The following is a 22,594-nucleotide window of genomic DNA, read 5'->3' as shown; positions in this document are numbered from 1 at the left end:
ATCACTATTCTCTCCTCTCTGCAAGGAATATCATTACACTGTGTGGGATGAATCGGATCACAACGGGGGAAAAAATAGCACAGAGGAATAGAAGTAGACTGTGTCATGATGGATATGGAGAATTAATCAGAGAACCAAGATTATTCAGGCAGTTATAAATTTAACTTTTTTCTTTTAAAGAAAAAGCTTGGAAGAAATCTTTGTCTCTGTAACCATAATAATCTCCTCCTCAGGAGCATGTGAGACTTACAGCCTTGCTGACCGAGTGGTCTAGCGCTCCACTTGCTGTATTAGCTGTTGGCCAGGGAAGACTGTCATCCCAGACAGGAGATGGACAGCTGATGTCCAATGCCATATCTCTAGAGGCTGGTTAAAGGTGCGTGACCTTGTTGGACCAAGCAAATTTCACTTCATATGACAGGATCTGATGGGATTATGTATAAGTGTAAGGAGAAGTATGGCCAGATCAACCAGACCTGGGTCAGTCTCCTATTCTCCGGGATCTTCCAGAATGCACTGGTGCTGCTTGGCAGTGCAATAAACCAATGTGTAAATCCTCTTCCTTTATTTTAAACTTGTTTTGGCATTTTGCCAGCAATATTTTTTTTCTTGAGGATTTCAGTCTTTAGTGGGGAGGTTTTTGTGGTTTTTAGCAGCTTATAACTCAGCCAAAGTTAAATGGAATTTGATGGGACAAAGTATTTCTTTAGCCCAAAGGCTTTCTCCCTGCTGAATTTTAAAGGTTTTTCTGCAAACTACAGGGATGAATTAGAGCAGCTTTAAAAAGCAACAAGAGTCTGGCTAGAACAGGATGTGTTAGCCTGTCTTATGGGAGTCACTACCAGCTCCCTTGCAAAGGGACCTATGGTCATTTTAAGGGCCTCCTGTGGTCTGTGGGCATTGCTATGCAACCTCATATATGGAATACCAAAGTAAAAAGAACACTTAGCAGTGACAGGAAAACCTGTGTTCCCAGCCTCTGTATTCACCTGCCAGAAGTTATGTCACACACCAGAAAAGGGTATCAGCTGTATGGGCCACAAAGAAACCAAGGAGATGTTTTTCTGGAGCCTGGTGGTTGGGGAGAGAGGTGAAATAGGCTTTTTGTTTCATTTCAGAAAAAAAGTCATCTTTATTTCATTGAGTGTTAACACAGCAATAGATTTGTCCCATCTACATCTTAGCTTCTGCTGGATGTGTAGGGTGAGTCACTTCACATGATTAGTATGTTTGAACACTAGATTCTCCTTCCAGTCAATGGAGAGAAATAGGCACTTTTAGGACACGCTACATAGAGTCAGAGAATTTTACAGTGTGCCTGCATACGCTACAGTAAGATGAATCACACCACAGGAATGCTGTTTCTCTCTTTAATTATGAAGGAGGAAGTTGCTTTGAGGTGGTCATCTGCAAATTAAACATCAACACTAGGTCAGAGAACTTTCCTCAGGGTGTGAAACACTGTGTCGCTCTGCTTTAGTCAAGATGGCTTACAAAGCCCAGGGCCTGGAGGCAGCAAATCTGACTGTTTCCCCAGCTCCTTGGCAACATGAAGGCTTGGGACCCATCTTCCACCCTCCCTGCCGAAACTGCTTCAGGGCTTCTTTGGACTGCCTATCTGCTATCTGCAAGGCTGACTGGGGACCGAGGAAATATTTTGAAAAGATAGAAACCCTGACAAAATTTAAACATTTCAGGGTGTGTTTCTTGGGAACATTTAAAAATTTCAGCTATGTGATTTTTCTTCAAGGAGCTTGTCAAAAGTCTCAGGGTATTCTGCAGAACAGAAATCCTAGCTGTTGGCCATCTCTGCTAAGTGTACTACTTTCATGGAGAAGAGAAGGCTTGATAACTACCCTGATTATTTGGCCCAGTTCTTGGTGAAGTGACCCATTTCATTGTCTTTCCTTGTTCTCAGCCAAAGGGCTGTCACACTTGTACAAGGATGAAGCTCAGGGCTTGTCAACAAAGGGCAAGGTAAGGCCTGCTGGACAGATATGTCCTTATGTCGCAATTGTGTCTACTGAAGTCTGAAGTACCTGCCTCATCTGTCTCTCACCTCTTCCCTGTCCCATTGCTACCTCATATGTGACAGTAGAATTGCTGGCATAGATATGTGTCCTGGTTTCAGCTGGGATAGAGTCAATTTTCTTCCTAGTGGCTGATGTGTTTTGGATTTAGTATGAAAAGAATGTTGATAACACATACTGTTTTAGTTGTTGCTAAATGATGTTCACATTAGTCAAGGACTTTTTCAGCTTCCCACAGAAGCTGAGAGGAAGCATAGACAGGACAAGCTGGCCAAAGGAATATTCCGTACCATAGATGTCATGATCAGTATATAAACGGGGGTTGGTTGGGCGGCAGTAATCCATGATCGCTGCTTGGGATGGGCTGGGTAACCGATCACCAGGTGGTGAGAACACCTTGCATTGTATCATTTTATTTTGTATATTCTTTTACCATTATTATTGTTGTTGTTATTTTCCTTTTCCACTACTGTTGTATTAAACAGCCTTCATTGCAACCTGCAAGTTTTTTTCCTTTCCTCTCCTCTTCTCCCTACCCTTCTGGGGGGGCGGGGGGAGTGAGTGAGTGGCTGCGTGGTCCTGGTTGCTGGCTGGGGTTAAACCACGACAATATGCTGAAAGAGTTTGATGCGCAGAGAATAAAATTACAGACCTTTGTTAAATCCAGTGGAATGAGCTAAGAGCAGCTCTGCCGGCAGATGTGGTGCAGCAGGAGGAGGAGGGTTGTGAACACCTGCAGAAAAGATCCTGAGCAGTCTTACATGCCACTGACACAGCTGTTTGCTGAATGCACATCTGTCTCTGTCTCACTGACAAAGAAATATTGGCAAAATCATATCACTATTGCTCCAAGTCAGAGCAGTTTGATTTCAGAGTATACAGTTGGGGATTTATATTTGAGTCTTATTTTTATAGAACTTCCAAAATTCTTGTACAATGAATTAAATACGCCACACATAGATGTTGAAAAATAACAATTCAAAATGCATGTAGATGTTTGTACTCTACGCCTGATGTCTTTCCTTTATTGGAGAGGACGAGAGCAGCTTGCCCTTTTGGGAAGCATCTGCCTGTCTCTGCTTTCTTATACATTACATATTATTATTGACTGAACCATCTGTAATTTCATAATAATCTCTATTAAATAATTTTTCTTTATCCACTGTTTCTATTAGCAGTTTAACAATTCATCTTGCATGGTATTTCTTCCACATAATTATGATATATCTGACAGTGCTTAATTGAAGGTTTAATAATCTCTCATTTTGTTTACTTAGAGGATATTAATGGCGCTAGATCTCCAACAATGAATAGACTTGTCTAAGATAGCCTTTATTTGCCTTCGAATGCCCTTTTCTGAACAAGTGTGTATGAAAGGATTTTCAGTATTAAGAGTGTGCTATAACATCTCATATTTCAAAGATACGGTGAGTAGCTTCTTTCTGGGACATTGCAGTTACTTACATCTGCACCATGGGGCTCATTCCACACGGTCATTTCATCTGGTTGCTCTTAGGATAAAAACGAGTGACAGGATTTTACACTTGTAAGCCGAAGCTCCCTCATAGAGAAATTCCAGGCACTGCTCAAGTATTTCTCAAGTTATCAGTCCCTACCTATCTATCTTCTGTTTTAAGCCCCACAATGACATATGATGTTGGAGGGATCTCTTTAACCGCTTGTTAGCAGGAAGCTAACTAGGAATATGCCTGAGTCTTCCTCAGCTACATCAGTAGACTATGTTGCTTCAAGATGTGAGCTGCCTGCTACTATATAGTGGCTCAGAAAAACTGTGTTCAGTGCTAATGTGGAGATTAGTATCTATCTTCCTGTGGTTTACAGTGCTACAAAGTGTACCTTCTTTATCTGGCCAATAATCTGAACCCTCTACTCTTCTGACCTAGTGAAAACCAGTGAAATCTGATGTGTCTTCTTGTCTTTTGATCAAGATTAAAGTGCTAAGTATATTGATCTACTCCTGGCTAAAATGAAACCCTCTTGACACTAGTTTCCCAGCTTTCTTTTATTTATGATGTTGCTTTCAGTACATCATGGTCCTTTACTGTAGACAAACACTTACTGGAATTAGTTTGCTCCATAGTACAGAAATATCATGAACTTTCATCATAAATTCGTGCCCTGTGGTCTCAAAAATATTATACATGCCAAAAGAGAGATGATACCTAAGGATTTGGGAGCAACTATCTCTGTGTGCTAGATTTTGTGGAATACAGAAGACTGAATGTTTTTGGAGATACTGTTGGTAACAGGATATAAATTGTCAGGGACCATCTGCTGTGAAATTGATTGACCATGATTCAGACAAATATCATGTAGAGATTTAGCAACATTTAGGAAATCATGTAGAACTTTTGCTTTCTTTTTTCATTTCTTTCCTTTCCCAGTGGTCACCTTTTGAACTAAACTTTAAGTGGATTTATATTAAAATTCCTGTTTAGGCAAAAAGGAAGGCGATGAAATATTGACCTTTCAGTTTCATGATAATAATATCATGGTATTCAGTATAAGATTTCCTTCTGACATAAATAACCTCAAAGTATTTATTCCAAACGTATAGTGTTGCAAAAATAAATTTAATCATGTATAATTATAAATATGGGGTGTAGATGTTCATTAAAATGTCTCCTATTTTTGTGAACTGCAGAGATGTTTTGATGAACCTGATTTTTAAGATAGTTCTGCTACTTACTACATATGTGATCCTCCTCTATTCAGCACTGGTGAGACACATCTGGAGTGCTGGGTCTGTTTCTGGGCTCCCTAGTGCAAGACAGGCTTGAACATACCTGAGTGAGTCCAGTGCAGGGCCACAAATTTGATTAAGGGAATCTTGTCCATGCGGTTAATGTGTGATGGGAGGCAATGAAGAAGGCAAAGCAAGGCTCTTCTCAGTGGTAACCATTGACCATGAGGCAAAAAGCGCAAATTGAACTATGGAAAATTCAATTTAAACATAGGAAAAAAACTTTTCAGTCATGAGAGTGGTTGAACACTGGCATAGGCTGCCCAGAGAGGCTGTGAAGTCTCCACCCTTGGAGATATTCAAAATACAACTGGACACAGTCATGAACAACCTGCTCTAGCTCACCCTGCTTTGATCAGAGGGTTGCACTCAACAGTCTCCAGAGGTGTCTTCCAACCTCAGCTGTTCTGTGGTACTTAAATTTCTCTATTTCTTAGGTTTTATCCAATCATACTAATATCGTTTATCACCCTTAGAAACAAATTAACAGAACAAGCTCTCTGAAAAATGTCAGTTCCTTTGTCTAATTATTTGGAGAGAATCGGGGAGAGCATTTTCCAAGTAATCTCCATTTCGGAGCTGTGATAGCCTTTGGTAAATTCAGCCATGCTCAGTAGTCTGTGTGCATGGTTGAGGCTTTCCACTCCATATGTTGATGTGTATTTGCAGAGGTACCAAAAAGGTGCACACAACTTGATAACTAAGGGTTTGCAGCTGATCCTGTTTTTAGGAGGCTCTAGGGAATCTCAGAGGATTTCCCATACACAAACTTGCACATCATGTTCAAGGGCTAGACACATTCGCTAGCTGTCCCAAAGACATCAAGTGGGTCTGAGCTATAAACAGTACCACTGGTCCCGCTCTGTGTCTGTGCTGGTTCCACAGGCTGTTGTCCTATCGGTACCTTTACAAAGTTAGGCCCTAGTTCCCTTGGCATCTGCAGTAATTATTACCCATTGAAAACCAAAATCTCACTTCTCTGTGACTTGGCTTCTCCACCTTGCTAGCAACACTACTGGCCATGTAAAACACTTGTTTGTAATTAAAATGTTACAAAGAAAAATATGGGAAGACCTTTTACCAAACTGCAGTTTAATTTCTGTGATCATGACCCTAACTGGTGTGATTCATCATTGTAGTACTTTCTTTAAATCCTTACTTTCTATTTCTTCAAAATGCAAGAACAGTCATTTGAATTAAAAAATTTGCATAATTTCATTCATTATTCTTGCTGTCATATTACAAATGGTTTTAAATTTATTTTAGCTAATGAGACAAGTACAATGAATTTGGGTCTAATATTAAGGCGAGTAACTACCACACTGACAGTGAGTAGGTTTCCTATTTTTTTGTGTGTTTGTGTACTAGACTGCAGCCCAAGCCCTGCTCAGCGTGGCTGAGTGCTCAGTTTTAATCAACAGCCTATTTATGGGACACAGATGTACTGAGGTACATTGCGTTGAGCATATACTTCTTTCTGTGTTGTCTTTGGTACTTTCCTCCTTCAATACTCACTGATGTTACATATATGAGGATGTAATACAATCTGACATGTGTAGGTTGAAGCAAAGTAATCAATTAATCTGTATGAAGTGATAACCTAATTTTCTCAGAAAGATTGAGCAGTAGTAAATGAATCTTAATAGTTCCTTGAGCTAACGTAGCCAGAGCTGAGGGGTAAACCTATTTTCACAGCCCGATTTTTGGGACTAGTCATCTTAATGAGTGTCAGTTCTTCACCTTGTAGAGATCTTGCTTATAAGCCATGAACCCATACCCCTGAACAGTAGAGATGCAAATCATCCTCAGAAAAGTCACTACAGTGTAAATGGTAGTGCAGTATATGCCTAATGTTCCAGCCATAGGAGCTGCCTGAGCCATTCAGGGAAGGAAAAACAGGAGTCACATTAAGGATTGGATCTTCCCCCTACTCTCCTCCCATCATTTATTTTCCCCTATTATTGGGCATTTAGCCTTCACAAGGGCTGAAAGGAGAACTCTTTGCTTGGGCAGAAGCTACTCTCTCTTTTATGCCCACAAGGTCGGGTTAGACGTCCTCCCCTGATCAGCAATCCTATTCCAACCTGGGAAGGAAAGGCCCTTATAACCAGGTCACTTTTATGTCTCCTTCCTTCTGAGGGTTAGAATAGGATCGAGCTCAGACACCTGTAGGTGGGCTTATGATAATTATCAGCCATCCAGACTGGTCTCAGATAGTCCATGTACTCAGGGCCAGATCACAGGCCATCCTTGACTCCCATGCCATCCTCTGGCAGGAGTGTTGAATTTACCTCCCTGTGGTAGGATTTAGCACACGAGACTGTCAGAATCACCTTTTCAACCCCCTCTTGATTCCTTTCCTGTCCAGAAGGAGAGAAAAGGCATCTGCAATAAAGCCATATTGCAGCTCCACTTTGATGAGCATTGTGTAGACAGCTGTAGGGTAAAAGGTTTTATATGTACCTGAGAGTCCTTGCACATAGCTTCAAACCCGACCTTAATAATCAGTGTAGGTATATGTCTAATGATCACTCAGTGGGTTGTTGTTGCTTTTTTAAAATCAAGGAATAAAAAGAAGCAGAAGCCAAATTCAGATCACACAGTTTTAAGCTGCATGTAAAATTGATATCCGTTGAGATGTGAGGAGGCAGCTAAGTCCAATTTGAATGAAACTGGAATCCATAAGAATTGCAAACATCATTTGTATTCCCTATCACAGTGGTATGGCTACCTCTAAATACAAATACATATGCAAATACTTTAAAGCAGGGCTTCAGTATATGATTGAAATCTGTCTGAGCAAGAATGCAAACAGTTACATAGTTTGTCCACAAAATCAAGTTATGCACCTGAGGTTTTTGCAAATATATGTGTGGCTAGCATTTCAATATGGACTCCTTAAAACAATTTTCTGCTGGTCTCCCCCATCAGCTTCCCCTGTGCATAGAGAAAAAATTTGGCCAATTTCATATTAAAAGGTTTATTTGAGAACATTTGTACTTGCCTTTTAGAAACAACCAGTTTTTGGCTGTGTTGAGAACCATGGCTGTAGTGACAATACAAAACATAGCTGCCTAATCCCAAATCTAAGCCTGAGAGACCTATTAAGTCAATTTTTCCCAGAGCTGCAGAACTGTGGATTCTGACAGCACGGGACTGGAGAGAAGTTGGTGGTGTTATGTTACGTTCAGATCTTTTTTTTGTGTGCCTTGTTTTGGTGCCCCAACAACCATCTCTCACCAACTGTGTAGGGAGACCAGATTGCGGAGACAAAGAGCTCTGAAGCCTTTTTCCAGGATTAACATGTGCAGTATGTGGTGTCGATAACATCCTGCACCGTGTGAAAGAGGATGAGGGGACAGGACCTTACAGACCTAGAGGAGGAGCCATGAGTGCTCTCCTGTGATAGACATACACATTCATGCCTCCCTCCCCTGCAAATACAGCATGGCAACACTGCAAAACAGTTTTTCCCTCCAGTAATACTAATACTTAAACCAATTTCTGCCAATGATTTAACATTAGTTGGGGATGAAGTCAAGTCAGCTTAAGCTAGGGGAAGTCAGATCAACTTTTCATTAGTTTTGGTGACGCAATTTAAAGAAAGAGCAGCTGAAGGCTCTCAGTGAATGCAACTCAGTATATTCTTCCTTATTGTGAGCCCTACCGGTGAACAGGGAAATATCACTTTGTGTGGACTAGTCTGGACTGTAGGAAGTGCTTAGGTTATGCATGAGACCAGGGGGGAGGAAGATGAGCTCTTACCAGTGAAAGGAGATTTGTTTGAAAAGTGTATCTGTCTGATGGCAAGAAGGGTGGTCTTCTGCATTCTGAGATCATGACATTTCTGGTCCACCTTGGTGGCACACTGGCACTAGCCACACTGCACTGTAAAAGAGGAAAGCCCAGAATATGTACTGACAGACAGGGTTATAGTGCTGTTGGGACCAGAATGCATGAATGAGTAAGTGAAAAGCTGTGCCCATACTAGAGTTGTGTATACCTAAGCTCCTCTCATCCAAACAGAACTTGGGAATAAAAGTCTCTTCTAACAATTTCCTCTATTTTTACAAGCCCTTTGTGTTGTTGGTGAGACAAAGATTCTGAACAAACAGGCACAAATAATTAATTTTGGTGGTCTATTTGCCTGAGTATATCAAAACCCCCACGCAGTATAATGAACTGCAGCATGTGCAGATATGTCACTACAGCCAGGGAAAGAAGCCAAAGTGAGCAGGAAGAAAAGCTGCTCTCTATTGATGGAACAGCTAGTTACAGTGAGTACTTAACAGTAATGAAATCAGCTATTTGACATTAGCTCTAGAGATGTACAAGTTCTCACTGTGTCATGGACTGCAATGCTGATGCAAATTTCCACTTCAGCTAGGTGTGGAGATCCAGGAAGACAGGTCTTTCCAATAATTGAACAGCATTGCTGTATGCGATGAAATGAGTCACTGGTCTAGTAGATCAGGCTTTTCCACTGTGTTCCCAGGCTAGAACGAGGATGGAACAAGGGGAAGACTGAAGGAGGTCTTTTTCCCAGTCCCCCTTCCCAGCGGTGCTCCTCCTGCCTTCGGTCACAACAGCCCAGCCTACTTTCTGGTACTACAATCTGATGCTTCTTGTTCTTCCCAGTCACGTGTCTTTGAATGACTGCTACTTCATATCTACCTTCTCCTATCTCTTATGTTTGCCTCAGTTTCCTGTTCTCTGCTGCCAATACCTGTTTTGAAGCTACAGTACTTGAGTGCTTTTTCCCAGATCTGCTCACCTTTTCACACAAGTTCCCTCCTTCCCTCAACTTATATTTCTTCTGCTTTTTTACCCTCAAATTCCACCTTAGGAGCGAGTTCTCCTGTAATGGCTACACAGCATCGTACTGCAAATGATCCCATTCATCAGGAGAGTTGCAGTCACTGGGTGGTACAGTAGCCAAGTTGTACTCCGTAATCTCATGATGTTTTTCTTCTTCCGCTGCTGGCAGTCATAGTTGTCTGGTGCATGTTAGACAATAAATTAAGAAAAGTCAAATTTATAAGCCTGCTAGTATTGGTAGTAAATGCTGTAGATCTTCATTTAGGTAGCTATCATGACTTAAAGGGTTACCATGACACTGGGTTTACATGGTTGCATGGTATCCAAGGACATGGAAGCTTCATTTTCTAAGTATCTTTATTATAGATTACTGCAAATTATTAGTAGTAAAGGAAGTATACTTATGATTAATAGAGCAAATATATGTATATAAAGTTATTACAAATTCAATACCAGAAAAGAGAGACTATGCATATATATATATTTCAAAAGCAACAGCAGTCAATAGTAGCAGCTAGTATATATTTAAATATTACAAGTTACTAGGAAATTATCACTGGTAAAGCAGCAAATACAGTTATGATTAATTATTTATATGCATGCCTATATATGTTATTCAAAATAGTACCAGTACAACACTCACCAAACTGCTCCCAGGAGCGGACCTCAAAATCAATGACAGACAAAGTCTCACTTCAAAAATGATCCACATCACAGAATCTGGAGTCAGCCAGGTGTCCCCAGCGATGGTCCGACTTGTCCAGGAGATCTCACCGAAAATTTCATGAGGGGGAGTTCTCAGAGAAAAAGACTCCGTTTTGGCTAAAAAGCAAGTCAAATTTATATCACAGGGATATAAGGGAGTGTAGGAAGCCACCACCTGGAGCAGCCATTAGATGCTGTTAATTTCTATTTTTCACCTGGGGCAGTCAATAGACATGTTTTCTATTCTTACTGACCCATTTTTATTTTTGCAGATGGTTTTCCTGTTATTTCATCTAGAACAGCCAATAGCAGTTGCTGATTCCTACTTCCTCAGGATCTTTTCCCTCTTTTACAGACTATTTTTCACGTTTCCAGATGATAAGTTACTGTTACAGTTTCTTGGTTTTGTGCTTATCAATAGTATCTCAGGATACCTCCAGTTTTTAAGTACCCAGCTGTACTCCAAAGGTGCCAGCTGTGCTTCTCAAGTATGCTTGCACAGGTCTAGTTCCCAGACTAGCAGTTTCCAGGCTGGCAAGCATTTTCTCTGTCAATATTTCCCCCCTTATAACCAGGTCGCCTTTATGGCTGCTGCCATCAGCAACCCAAGCTCTCTGATATAGAAAGGCAACAGCACTTGGTAATTTTCTCAGGTGGCTTAATGCTCATCCTGAAGAAGAAAAGGTAGAAAAGATATCCTGAAGTTTGCATCCCTTAACATACTGGACAAGATCAGCCATCACAAGCAAAAGTAAGTGCTGAGAACCCTAGTCACTTCTGCGTTAGGAACATCTGTGGACAATCCAGGACAAAAGGGCAAAATAAAGAACAGCTCTAATCATCAGGGTGCAAACCTGCCAGGAAATCAGCAAAGCTATGACCCCTAAAACTCACCTGAAGAAAGAGGAAATGCATTTGGGTTTGTCTTTTTTCTGCTGAGAGCATGTCACTGGGAATCTTCGGCTTGCATCGAGGAATACTGGCTTTGCAGAGAAAAAATTAACATATAAACAGTCAGCAGAAGGGTTCTGGAGTTGGACTGTTGCCTCTTGGTACTAAAAATGTAGTCATATCAATCAAAAAAAAACCCCCAAAAACTTGAGAACATTTTTGGTTTCATTATCTGGTGCATAATAACATCATTCAGATACTATGTGCAGCCATCAACGCCCCCAGAGAATGCCCCATGTAAGTACAGAATAGGTCAAGAAAGAAACTTTATGTGAGGTCAGAACTGTGCAACGCAATGGGAGGAATATTCATCACCAGTGGGCACTGGCAGGGTAGTGCACACCAGCAGAGCATTGCAGCTGGGGTGACTCACAATCATTTTCTGAGGCATTTACATTGCTCAATTTGCCAACCCAAATTCCAAACTGAAAAAAAATATAGTGCTTTCCTTCCCTTATGAGGTGGGGAAATTTAAAGACAGGTACTGAAAGTATAAAACATAGTAGAAGCCCTAAGCTGCTGAAATACCACAGCAATGAGGTCTGTGCAAGTATTTAAATTACATCTTTACCATAAAGAGCTTTTTTCCCAGCAGTTTCTCACTCTCTGTGCTACCTCCAAAATCATAACTAATTGGTGATGAACTAGAACAGTGAGCTGCACATTTATAAAGTCTCAGAGTTGATGGAAGCCACATTCCCAAGGCCACTCAGCAACAAGCTCTTATTCAACAGTGTGGAAACCTACTGACAAGAACATGCCCTTTTTCTGAGGCCATTTTAGGATCCGCAAAAGAATTCTGCAGGAGGAGCATCAGAGAGAGCATGGCAAGTACGTGCTGCTTGTGTGAGGGGAAGGCAGTTAGACAGTCTAAATTAAGCAGTTCCCAGAAATATATAATGTGTCCTGGGGTGGATGCAGGGTGTTGGTGCGAGGTGTCAAATGAAGAAGGGTTTAAATAGAGCCAGTAGAATCGATCTGAGCAGGGCTTTCTGGCAATATTTCCTTGCCCTCTGGCCCTCAGTTTTAATTGCTTCATTCACACTACTCTCACACAATTATCCACAAAACTGGCTAAGGGATTTCAGAGAGGATTAGAAAGAAAACTCCTTCGAACATACTGCGGTTGTGTCCGACTCATTGTACTCTAGAAGGGTAGAGCAGGGATATCTAAAGATATCACGCAGTCCATCCATCTGTGTTGGGGAGAAATCAGATCTTAAATCTTCTTCAGTAGCTGTTCGGTGGAGACATAGCAAACAGCACAGTGAATCATCACCATCCCTACAGCAATCTTTTGCATAATCAAAGACTCCTACAACAAACCCAATTCTTTCCTCCTAAATCATGTTTTCTAAGTGTCTTATCCCTCTTGTAAGCTCCAATGATTTTACATTCCTTCAGTGTGTAAGGATCACAACTGAACCCACTATTCCAGCTGTGGCCAAATAGAGCAGAATAATTACTTCCTGTCTTATGTGTAATTCCCCTGTTAATACGGATCTGGAGTTGTCTTTTTTACACTGCAGGTTCGCACAGTTGACTCTTATTTTCTTACTGATCCATTATACTCTGTAGCACCACTACCTGCTACATCATTTCCCATTTTCAACTCGTTCATTTAATGTCTCCCCTAATAGACCACTTTGCTCTCTCCTTTTCATGGAATTCTACATTTCAGATTTCAGACTCTTTTTTTTTTCAGTTTATCAAGATTAATTTTAATTTTGAACCAGTCCTCCAGAGTGCTTACACACTTTCTGCTTCATGTCACCTGCAAATTTATATGTACTTTCAGTTCGCTAGCAGTCCATAAAAAAAGCCCAATCAGTGGGGTCAGGGCAGGTTTCTGCAGGACTTCATCCTTTTCAGTGTGACAAAAAGACACTGATAACTACTCTTTCAACTCAGTTTAAATATGTATTCTTCCAGCTTGCTGTTGCAGCTCCCTTCTTTTTGCAACCCTTGCAGTGGTTTTATTTTCCATTCTTGTTGTAGATTGTTCTGTCTCATATGCAGGTCTAAGGGACAGTGGGAAGAGAGCTGAACTAACAGTGAAGTTCAAGAGATTTTTTTGCTAAACAAGCAGATCTGCAGCAAGCAGAAAGCAGGTGTACATCCTCACTGATGTAAAGTCACCACAGCACTGGTCAAAGAAAAGATCATCACTGAAATCTAAAAGGACACAGGAGCCCAATGAGATCACTGCTCTTTGCTTGAAAGCATTAGCCCAGCCTTGTGAGGTCTGGAGGGACAACATGTGATCAGAACTTGAGTAGCTCCAATTCCCATACAAATAAGAGGGTGAAAAAGGTGTGGGCTACTTACAGGATGCTTATGGTACCTTTTACAGAATAATACAAATATAGGAAGGGTCCTTAGGAGGTCATATATCCCTGTCTCCCACTCAAAACAGGACCTGAACCAATGCAGAATTAGCACCTCTGGCTTCATCCAGGCAAATTGTGAAAACCTCCAAGGATGAAGATCACACAACTATTTCAGGGATCTGTTCCAGCGCTGTGACATATTCCTAGTAATAGAGTACTTCTTAATGTCCAGTCCCATTTCCTTGGCCCCATGATGTTGATCTCTCCACTTCAGATAGACAGCACAAGGAAACCATGATGGAGGTGGATGTTGGTCCTTCTGAACAAAACCAGCATATTCACAGATGGTGAAAGCTTGTAGGGTCAAAGATATAATGGCAGCTGTAACAACAAAATCAAGTTGTTTCATAGGACTCTGTGATGATAGGTGGCGATTGAGCACTGGTCCATCCTATCTATCATCTCTATAGTTCCTGAGCTGACTCATTAGACCTGCTATCACACTTATCTTTGACTGCAGGAAGCTCATGACACTATGAAGGTGAGATCTGGTAGTTGTCTGATGGGTGGAAACATATGGCAACATCTTATAAGTGATAGCTGCAGTGAAGGTGGTTGTAATGTTGTGCTCAGGACAGTGACAGCCTTGTTGCCCTGCTGATTTGAGCATATCTGCTTTCCAGAAGCAAAATTCTCCTTAAAGACAGGAGGGCTTAAAAACCAAGATATATTTGTATACATGCCCTCCAGTAGTATTTGACATCTCTCTGTTATATCATACCGTGGCATCATTGATCTTCATGGAATTGACAGTACTGTTGAGGTCTTTACTCTAGAATTCCCATAATCTTTTACTGCATGTTCATCCGGAGGTTAAATGATTAACAACTGATCAGCCTCTTTTGTCACCAAAAAAAAAATAAAAAATCAGCCCCTTCCATTTAACTTCTTTGGTTTTCTTCTTCAAGGCTGAGAAAAACAACAGTGACATGGGAAACAATATTCATAATGCAATCCAAAGGTGTGATAATAATTGTAAAACATAAATATTGCATTTTAAAAGTTTCACAAAACTACCAAGCAATTCCTGTGGCTTTTAGGTTTTATGTAAATTACATAGAGCAGAAAAGAAGGTATTGCTCAATCATAGAGAATTAAAAAGTATTGATCGATCATAGAGAATTAAAAAGTATCATTTTCAAAGCATCCAATATAGATACATATGCAATATAGGTACCTCTTTATTTAATTTTCTCCAAAAGAAGGTTAAAGTTATAAAGAAAATAGACCCAAATATTCAAAGGTGCTGGCTTCTTCTTGGGAAGTGTGCAATGCCCTCAAATAGGACTTTTGGCAATAGGTATTCATGGGAGCTTTGTGTCTTATAAAACCTGGACATGAGCTGACAAGTCCCCTGCCCAGCCAAGAAGCCCAGCCATATCCTGGGCTGCATCAAAAGCAGCTTGTCCAGCAGGTCGAAGGAGGTGCTTCTGCCCCCCTATGCTGCTCTGGTGAGACCCCACCTGGAGCAGTGTGTCCAGCTCTGGAGCCCTCAGCACAGGAAAGACACGGACCTGTTCGAGTAGGTCCAGAGGAGGGCCACAAAAATGATCAGAGGGCTGGAGCACCTTTGCTATGAGGACAGGCTGAGAGAGTTGGTGTTGTTCAGCCTGGAGAAGAGAAGGCTCCAGGGACACCTTTGTTGCAGCCTTTCAGTACTTAAAGGGGGCCTACAGGAAAGATGGGGGCAAACTTTTTAGCAGGGCCTGTAGTGATAGAACAAGGCGTAATGGCTTTAAACTAAAAGAGGGTACATTTAGACCAGATATAAGGAAGAGATTTTTTACAATAAGAGTAGTGAAACACTGGCACAGGTTGTCCAGAGAGGTGTTAGATGCGCCATCCCTGGAAACATTCAAGGTCTGGTTGAACGGGGCTCTGAGCAGCCTGATCTAGTTGAAGATGTCCCTGCTCATTGTAGGGGTGGTGGACTAGATGACCTTTTAAGGTCTCTTCTAACCCAAACTATTTTATGATTATATGATTCCACATGAAATTTGCTGTTCACTTCTCAGGATTTTCCTAATGTTTCCCAGATTGAAAATGACATCGTTTCTGATGAAGTTTGAAGAGCCTGGTAGAGGCTTGCTTTGAGGGGGTAGGAAACAAGCATTCCCCAGCCCCAGGGAGAAGGTGGGGGTTAAAATTCCAGATTGACCAGAATGAAAGATTTACTTTTTCCAGCAAAAATAATTTCCTATTAAAATTGGTAACGTGTCAAGACTGATGAATTTAATACTCTCATGTTTTGGGAGGCAGAAGGAATTATGAAATGCACAGGCTAAAGCAGAAAAAAATATGGCTTTTCTGGCAAATAGGCTAACACTAGCACCAAGCTTGCTTTTCCTCTGCCACTTGCACTGACAAGACTGGGGGTAGCTCTGTCAAAATCCAGAAAATGACAGTCATACCACAGCGCAGGAAGACGAGCAGTCAAGGGATCTATTCCTTCATTTTAATTTTAAAATCCTCATGCAGTGCAGATCTGTCTTCTGGTTGTTCGTCTCCACTGTTAGGAGTTAAAATTCAGCCCTCACCCTGTTTTTCACAATACTGTCATTGCAATTGGTGTAAGTGTGGCGGATATTTAAACTCTGTGAAGAAATGCACTGATTTTTCTTGTGTGTGGTGTTCGTTAACCTTTAGAAAATGGGCAAGATTTTTTTTCTCAGTAAATGCCAAGAAAAAACATGTATTTGGTTTTTCCTCTACAACACACACCTCCCATCCTAGTATTTTGTGCTATAATTACACTTCAAATGAAAGCATGGAACGGGTCAACATATTGAAAACGCCTCCTCAAAAATCAATGAGTGTTTCCTATTCTGGATTGCATTACAGATAAGAATGCTGCAGTAATCCTTTTCGTGAGGGAAAAATATAGAGACCTTTATATAGCACTATAAATGATGTCTCTCCAGAGTGAGCAGCAGCGTTTCTCAAATAGCTGCTAATAAGACTAAATATGGTAGAGCATTGCAGTGAATCACAGTGTTGTATTGGGTTATGCAACCCTCTAAGGTCACTTACATAAAGAAGTGAACAAACGAAGTGCAAGCAGGCTCCTCTGTTAATTAATTTGTAATCCATGCAAGTGGCATTTAAAGAGAAAACGTCTTATGGCCGGCTGTTGAAATGGGATGCCAGAACCTGACAACTGGTGTAATTGTTCTTTGAGTTTCCTGAGCTCATCTGAAACAACTACTGCCTCCATACGCTGCTGGGAATGGTGCCGGTAGAACCCACTCAGTCCCCACTGGCCTCAGGCAGAAGGGAAACTGCTGCTATGGCTCAAATTATTTAGCTGATTGTAAAATTTATCTGGTGGTGGGGACAGGAAAAAGGAGGAAGTGAGTAGTCCAAGAAAGGGATCAAGACCCTCTTCCAGTAAGTTTAGAAAGTTTTGCCCCTTCCTGTCCCTGCATATTTCACCTAGTTGCACCTCTAAAGATCATATTGCTACTCATTTGTATAATATATGAGTCAAATTCTGAGTTGTTCATGACTGCATTGCCTTTCTGTGTTTTTTGTGTTTCAAAGCCATTCAGAATTTTCCACTGGAATAGGAAAAGAGGATCCATAACATTCAATAATAGATATAATTTGAAAATCAAGATGCAGTAGAAACATGTCCAAGATTACAAAAAGTGGGAATATCTATGTGTGCAACACTTCATTATTGTCTTTTAAGGAATTTATATACATAGACATTTGTGTAAAATTATTCACATTCTGTGCAAGAAGGAAGAATATCAAAGACAAGCTGATTATTTAACAAGGACAAGTTTCATCTTGCATCCATTAGTTGCAGCTAAGCTTATAACAAATTAGCCAGTGAGTTAATTACTGGCATTGTAGATGACAATGCAAATTGAATGTTTGCTTTACAAGCACTGTGGTACTTCCCCACATGATCAAAAGGGAAGAGAACTACTATGCAGAGGTTTTTTCAGCTTAGGCTCTGTACTCACAATCTGTATAGTCACTGTTATGTTTCAGAGACATAATGAATGCCCGTAAGGACTGAGAGATCTTTTCTATTCTGTGGCAATGATTAGCAGTTTCAGACCTTCTCTGTGCTCTGGGATGTGTTGGGGAGGATGCAGCTCACTGGAGAAGAGCTAGATAAACATTAAATTAAAAAAAATGTGAACCACTGAAGTGTTTTAAAGGTGGTGTTTCCATGCTGGACCAGGGAAAAGGATCCTTAGAGCCTAGCTCAGCTCTTCAAAGGAATGTGGGCAGCTGCTACTACTGATCCAAGCCACAAATGAAGGGATAACACAAAACGGCTCATGGGCCATTATCTCATAGACATCCTTAGGATAGAGGAGAAAGGCATGAGATGGACTTCTGCTAAGCCTTCTCAAAGGATCAGGATATAATTGCTGTTTACACAGCGTGTTCTGCTGCATTTTCTTTAGTTTCTCGCTGTGCTATCTTTCACTTATTTTGCAGAAAGCTTCAAATGCTTGTGAGTGGAGGGACTCTGCCTGCTAAGGTTGCCCAGAGATAATGCATTTCATTTTCTCAGATGCTGAGAGCTGGGACAGGGACCTTCTGGGATGGCTGTGCTGTTTTCGGAAGAGATCCTGGATACTCATTCTTCAGTCTTTTTTGTGGTTGTCAGCCACAGCAGAAGGTTTCAATGTGATTTATTCACTGACTGCAATTTAGATTGATCAAAATTACTGAGAACACCCTCACAGCACTTTCCACTCTCTGGTAAGCACTGGGGTGCTTTCCTTGTACCTTTGGAAAGAGCTTTCCTTGCTTGGAGAGCTCATGGCTTGCTCTTTTGATTGTAGAGGGTCCCTCTGACTCTTTCAACAGCTCAGGGATTTCCCTGAGAAATGTTAGCAGGTTTTCACATGCTATTTTCACCACCACAGGAAAAGCTAATCACTCAGCAGTTCAGAGAAGCAGTAGGAAAGCCAAATTTCTGGATTTTTTTCCTGATGCCAAATGTATGCAATTCATAATAGATTTTAATTTTGCATGAGGAAACCCAAAATAATGACAGCACAGTGTACAGGTTTTCTCCCATCCAACAGGATCAGCTGTTTGTTTATAAGGTGCTGTGGCTTGTCACATCCCTCCACTCTGTTCAAAGGGTTATCTTACAGAGAACAGTGCATACAATTGTATGTTGGTGTGGTGTCTGAAGGTGCCGGGGCAGGATTTACAACTGAAATATTTGACTTACACTATAAATTCTTTCATACATAGCCTATAAACTCTTTCAGGTAAGAGCCTGACACCGTGTGTCCCTGATCACGATACAGGCCAGAACTGCAGTATAAATTTTAAAAAAGAAAATGTTTTTAATAACATGCATCAGTAGCATGAGGAAACCTAAGAATAGGTCCAAAATATTGCAACATAGCAATGGATTATGACAAACTGCTTATGTCTGCCATAGTTTATCACTGTACAATGATGAACACAATATCATCATGGGATAAGAGATGTTTTTTTAGTATTTCTGCCTGCAAGGGTTTGGAGAGGGAAGGTCTTCTGTCTGTGGGTCTCTGGGGAGGGAATGACATAAGAAAATAATCTCAGGCAGGATGATAGAGATGCTGCTGGAGATACCTTTTTCCAAAATTCTCTTTTACTGGAGTTAACTTAAAAAAGAGGATCTATCTGACTGCTTTCTTATAAACATCCTGCTGGCTCTTGGCCAGGCCTTGAAATATAGTTTGAATCATTTATATTCTAAAAGGGCTGAAAAAAGTTTGTTTTGGCAAAGTCATCCCCATGAACAAGCCCAACAGTTTGGGTAATTTGTCTTCCTAAGTTTTAAATATAAGGTAGTATAGATAGAAAGGAGAAATTCAAGAGAGGGAGCTAAAGAGAGGAGAAAGAATCTGCATGAGCAATAAAAAGATAAGAAAAGAAGAAATTTAATTCATTTACTGAGCTCTTTTTCACTTGAAAAAGAGCTTTTGTTTTGATTTTCTGTTGTTTAAAAACTGTGCTGAAAGGTGTGAAACAGCATGAATCTGTTTTTCACAATTTCACGTTTCCTGAGAAGTGTTACAGCAGCAGGTCTGAATGAAGGGTGGAAAGAGAGAAGTAAGTGCAAACAGCAAAATATGAGCAGGGAGTGACCTAAAGAGAAACAACTGCCAACAGTTTTGCAGCACAGAAGAAAAGGCAAGGTGAAGAATGGGCAGGACACAAGGATGTGTCCCTTCCTTCTCCTAGGCACCACTGCCAGAGTGTAGGAAACCAGGATTGTTACATTTGAACCAACTATTATTAACCTTAAATTTGTGAAAAATATGTGTGATAAGGATCACTTGTAGGTGTCTATCAACACTAGCAATCAGGATTTCCTTCATTTTTTAACATCCTCAAAGAATGCTATGACTCAAGTGAGAAAAACTCAGTATTATTCTCAAGCTCTGTGAGAAATACAGAGAAAAAGTCTGCTTTCCCCCCTGGAAAGTAAAGGGAAAACTCTAAGGTCAGATTTACCAGAGTCCTGCAAATAATGAATAAAAGATTAAAAAGTGCTTGGCAGAGAGTTTGTGTTAATCAGTGTCTTCTCATGTGGGCATATTTCCTCCAGCAAGCCTGTAAACTTTGATTTTGTGTAATTGGGAGGTTAAAAGTTCTCCTAATTAGCATCCACTTCTATGGGGAATGTAGCACCTAGTTTGCAATCATAAAGGTGATGTTTTTTTGAAGTGCTGCTAATTATGGAGTAAGTTTGCCATTTGAAGCAAAATTCAAGTGTGGAGCCAAATGAAGTCTCAGAATCACCATTTTCATCAATGTAAAAGGGAATGTTAGATGGCTATATTTTAGAAACTTTTCTTTTATGGCTGTGGAGATAGTGAAATGGAAATGAAGATGTCATGGACTGGGCTGGGCTGGCCACTAAAACGAATGACAGATGCTGTCTTTAACCTCTCTCTCCTTCAGAGAAGGGAAAGCATCTCCCATCAAAGGAGAAGAGAGAAAATGAGAGAGAGCGCCTTATGAGTTGAAAAGAAACTAACCTACTTTAAACAAATATTGTTAATAAAATAATAATAAGAGAAAGATAACAATATTAATAAGAAAATAATTAAATATATGCAATATATACAAAACCAGTATCGAGCTCCGACGATAATGATGATGTCACCAACAGGCACAGGGAAAGTCCCAGACTGGACACAGCAACAGAACTGGATTCTAGATCTGGATTCAGGAACACACAGATTGGGATCAAAGACAGAGGAACAAAGAGTCCTCCTTGGATGCCAGCCACTGCAGAAAGAGGGTTGACCCTTTGATCCCTCAGCTTTTATACTGAGCATGATGCAGATGGGATAGAATACCCTGTTGATCAGTTTTAGGTCACCTGTCCTGTCCACTCCTCCCCGCAGGTGTGACCCCTCTAGGCTCTTCGGCTACCGACCCTCCCATGGGGCAAATAACAAAGTTCGCTGCCCTTGTTCGTTATAGCAATAAGTATAAGCAGGAGCCTCTCTGCATACTATTCCTTGGTATTAACTATAAACATCAGGCCTTATCGCTCTGGAAGCAGACTCTGTATGAAGAATATGCCATTAAGTTCAGAGTTAGAAGAAGTTTATCTGAAGAGTAAAATTACTGAAGAAAAAATTAGTTCTGTTTTACCTCAAACCAGGACATTCCACCCCTTATTCCATACCATTTATGTCATGATCAGGTCACTACTGCTTGTTGTCTTCAAACAAAGACAGAAAAATGAGTGGTCAAGTGTGTCTATTTAACAAATCATTTAACGATTGTGATCAAAGTTTTTCCTGGTGTGGTGTTAGTTGCTTTAGTTGCCATACTAAGTCATTAGGGAAACCCTTAAAATCAAATTACTTGCCCAAAAATGTACAGGAATAAAGGTGAAATTGCAGTCACTTCTGGAAGAGCCAGCTAGAGAGCTGATAAAATGTGTGATTGAAGATGACTGCCTGAAATACATTTTTTGACTTGTACTCTGACTCTGACTCCTAGGGGCAGAGAAACCGGTACTTCTCCATGGGACTCCAGAAGGTCAAACTGCTGAATAAATATCAGGGTTAGTTAGGTTCACTAGAAATAGTCCTCAACAGAGATTTATCAGCTTTTATCTCATATATTCAGCATCTCACTAGAGAGCTCTATCTTCTGCACATTAAAATTGATCATCCTGGCCTTTTTCTGTTTCACATATTTCTCCTGTCTGGAGTATAGATGTAAGTGAAGGTGTTATACTTGTAAATCAATAAGAGACGTAAGTATTTTCCCTTTTATATATTATACATACCACTTTGTTAGAGTCGTACATCATAGAAAAGAGCCCTTTGTTGCAGACTAACATATACTGGTACTGTGGTTTACCTATGGAGTTACTCAATGGATCTGGCGTGGAATTAAAATATAATTTCAGAGCTGCACAACTGAAATCTGAACACAAAAATATAGAATAAACTCTGCCAATCACTAGTCCTATTGGTTCTGAGGGATGCAGGGTTTGTCAATTCCAATAGCTTCATTTTTTGTTCAAGACCGAAATAGAAGTTATATTACCAAAGCATATTTTCCAGAGGTAGAGTGTTTGGGAGGAAGAACTAGAAACTGGTGCCATCTTGCTGTCACAGGGTCTTATGTTGAAATTTCTTTCACGTGCACATGACAAATTCAATGTAAATGACCAAGCAATTTGCCTGTAATGAAAAGTTAGCGTTACACCTTGTTTTATGAAAAGGCAATAAGATTACATGTTCAACATTTCATCTGAGTGGTGACAGCCTGCCTTTTATACGTGGCTGTATTACATGGGATCCCAGTATAGCAGCCTATTTTGGCGGATCGCAAAACCTTCAGCCCTCAATAACAACAGTTATACTAAATGCAAAACCACGTCTTGCCGACAACATGGGCTATCACATTCCCACCAAACTTATTCTCTTGTCCCACTA

Source organism: Charadrius vociferus, unplaced genomic scaffold (genome assembly GCF_000708025.1).
Source record: "Charadrius vociferus isolate BGI_N301 unplaced genomic scaffold, ASM70802v2 scaffold210, whole genome shotgun sequence".
Taxonomy (NCBI): Eukaryota; Metazoa; Chordata; class Aves; order Charadriiformes; family Charadriidae; genus Charadrius; species Charadrius vociferus.
Note: the sequence above shows the minus strand (reverse complement) of the source record.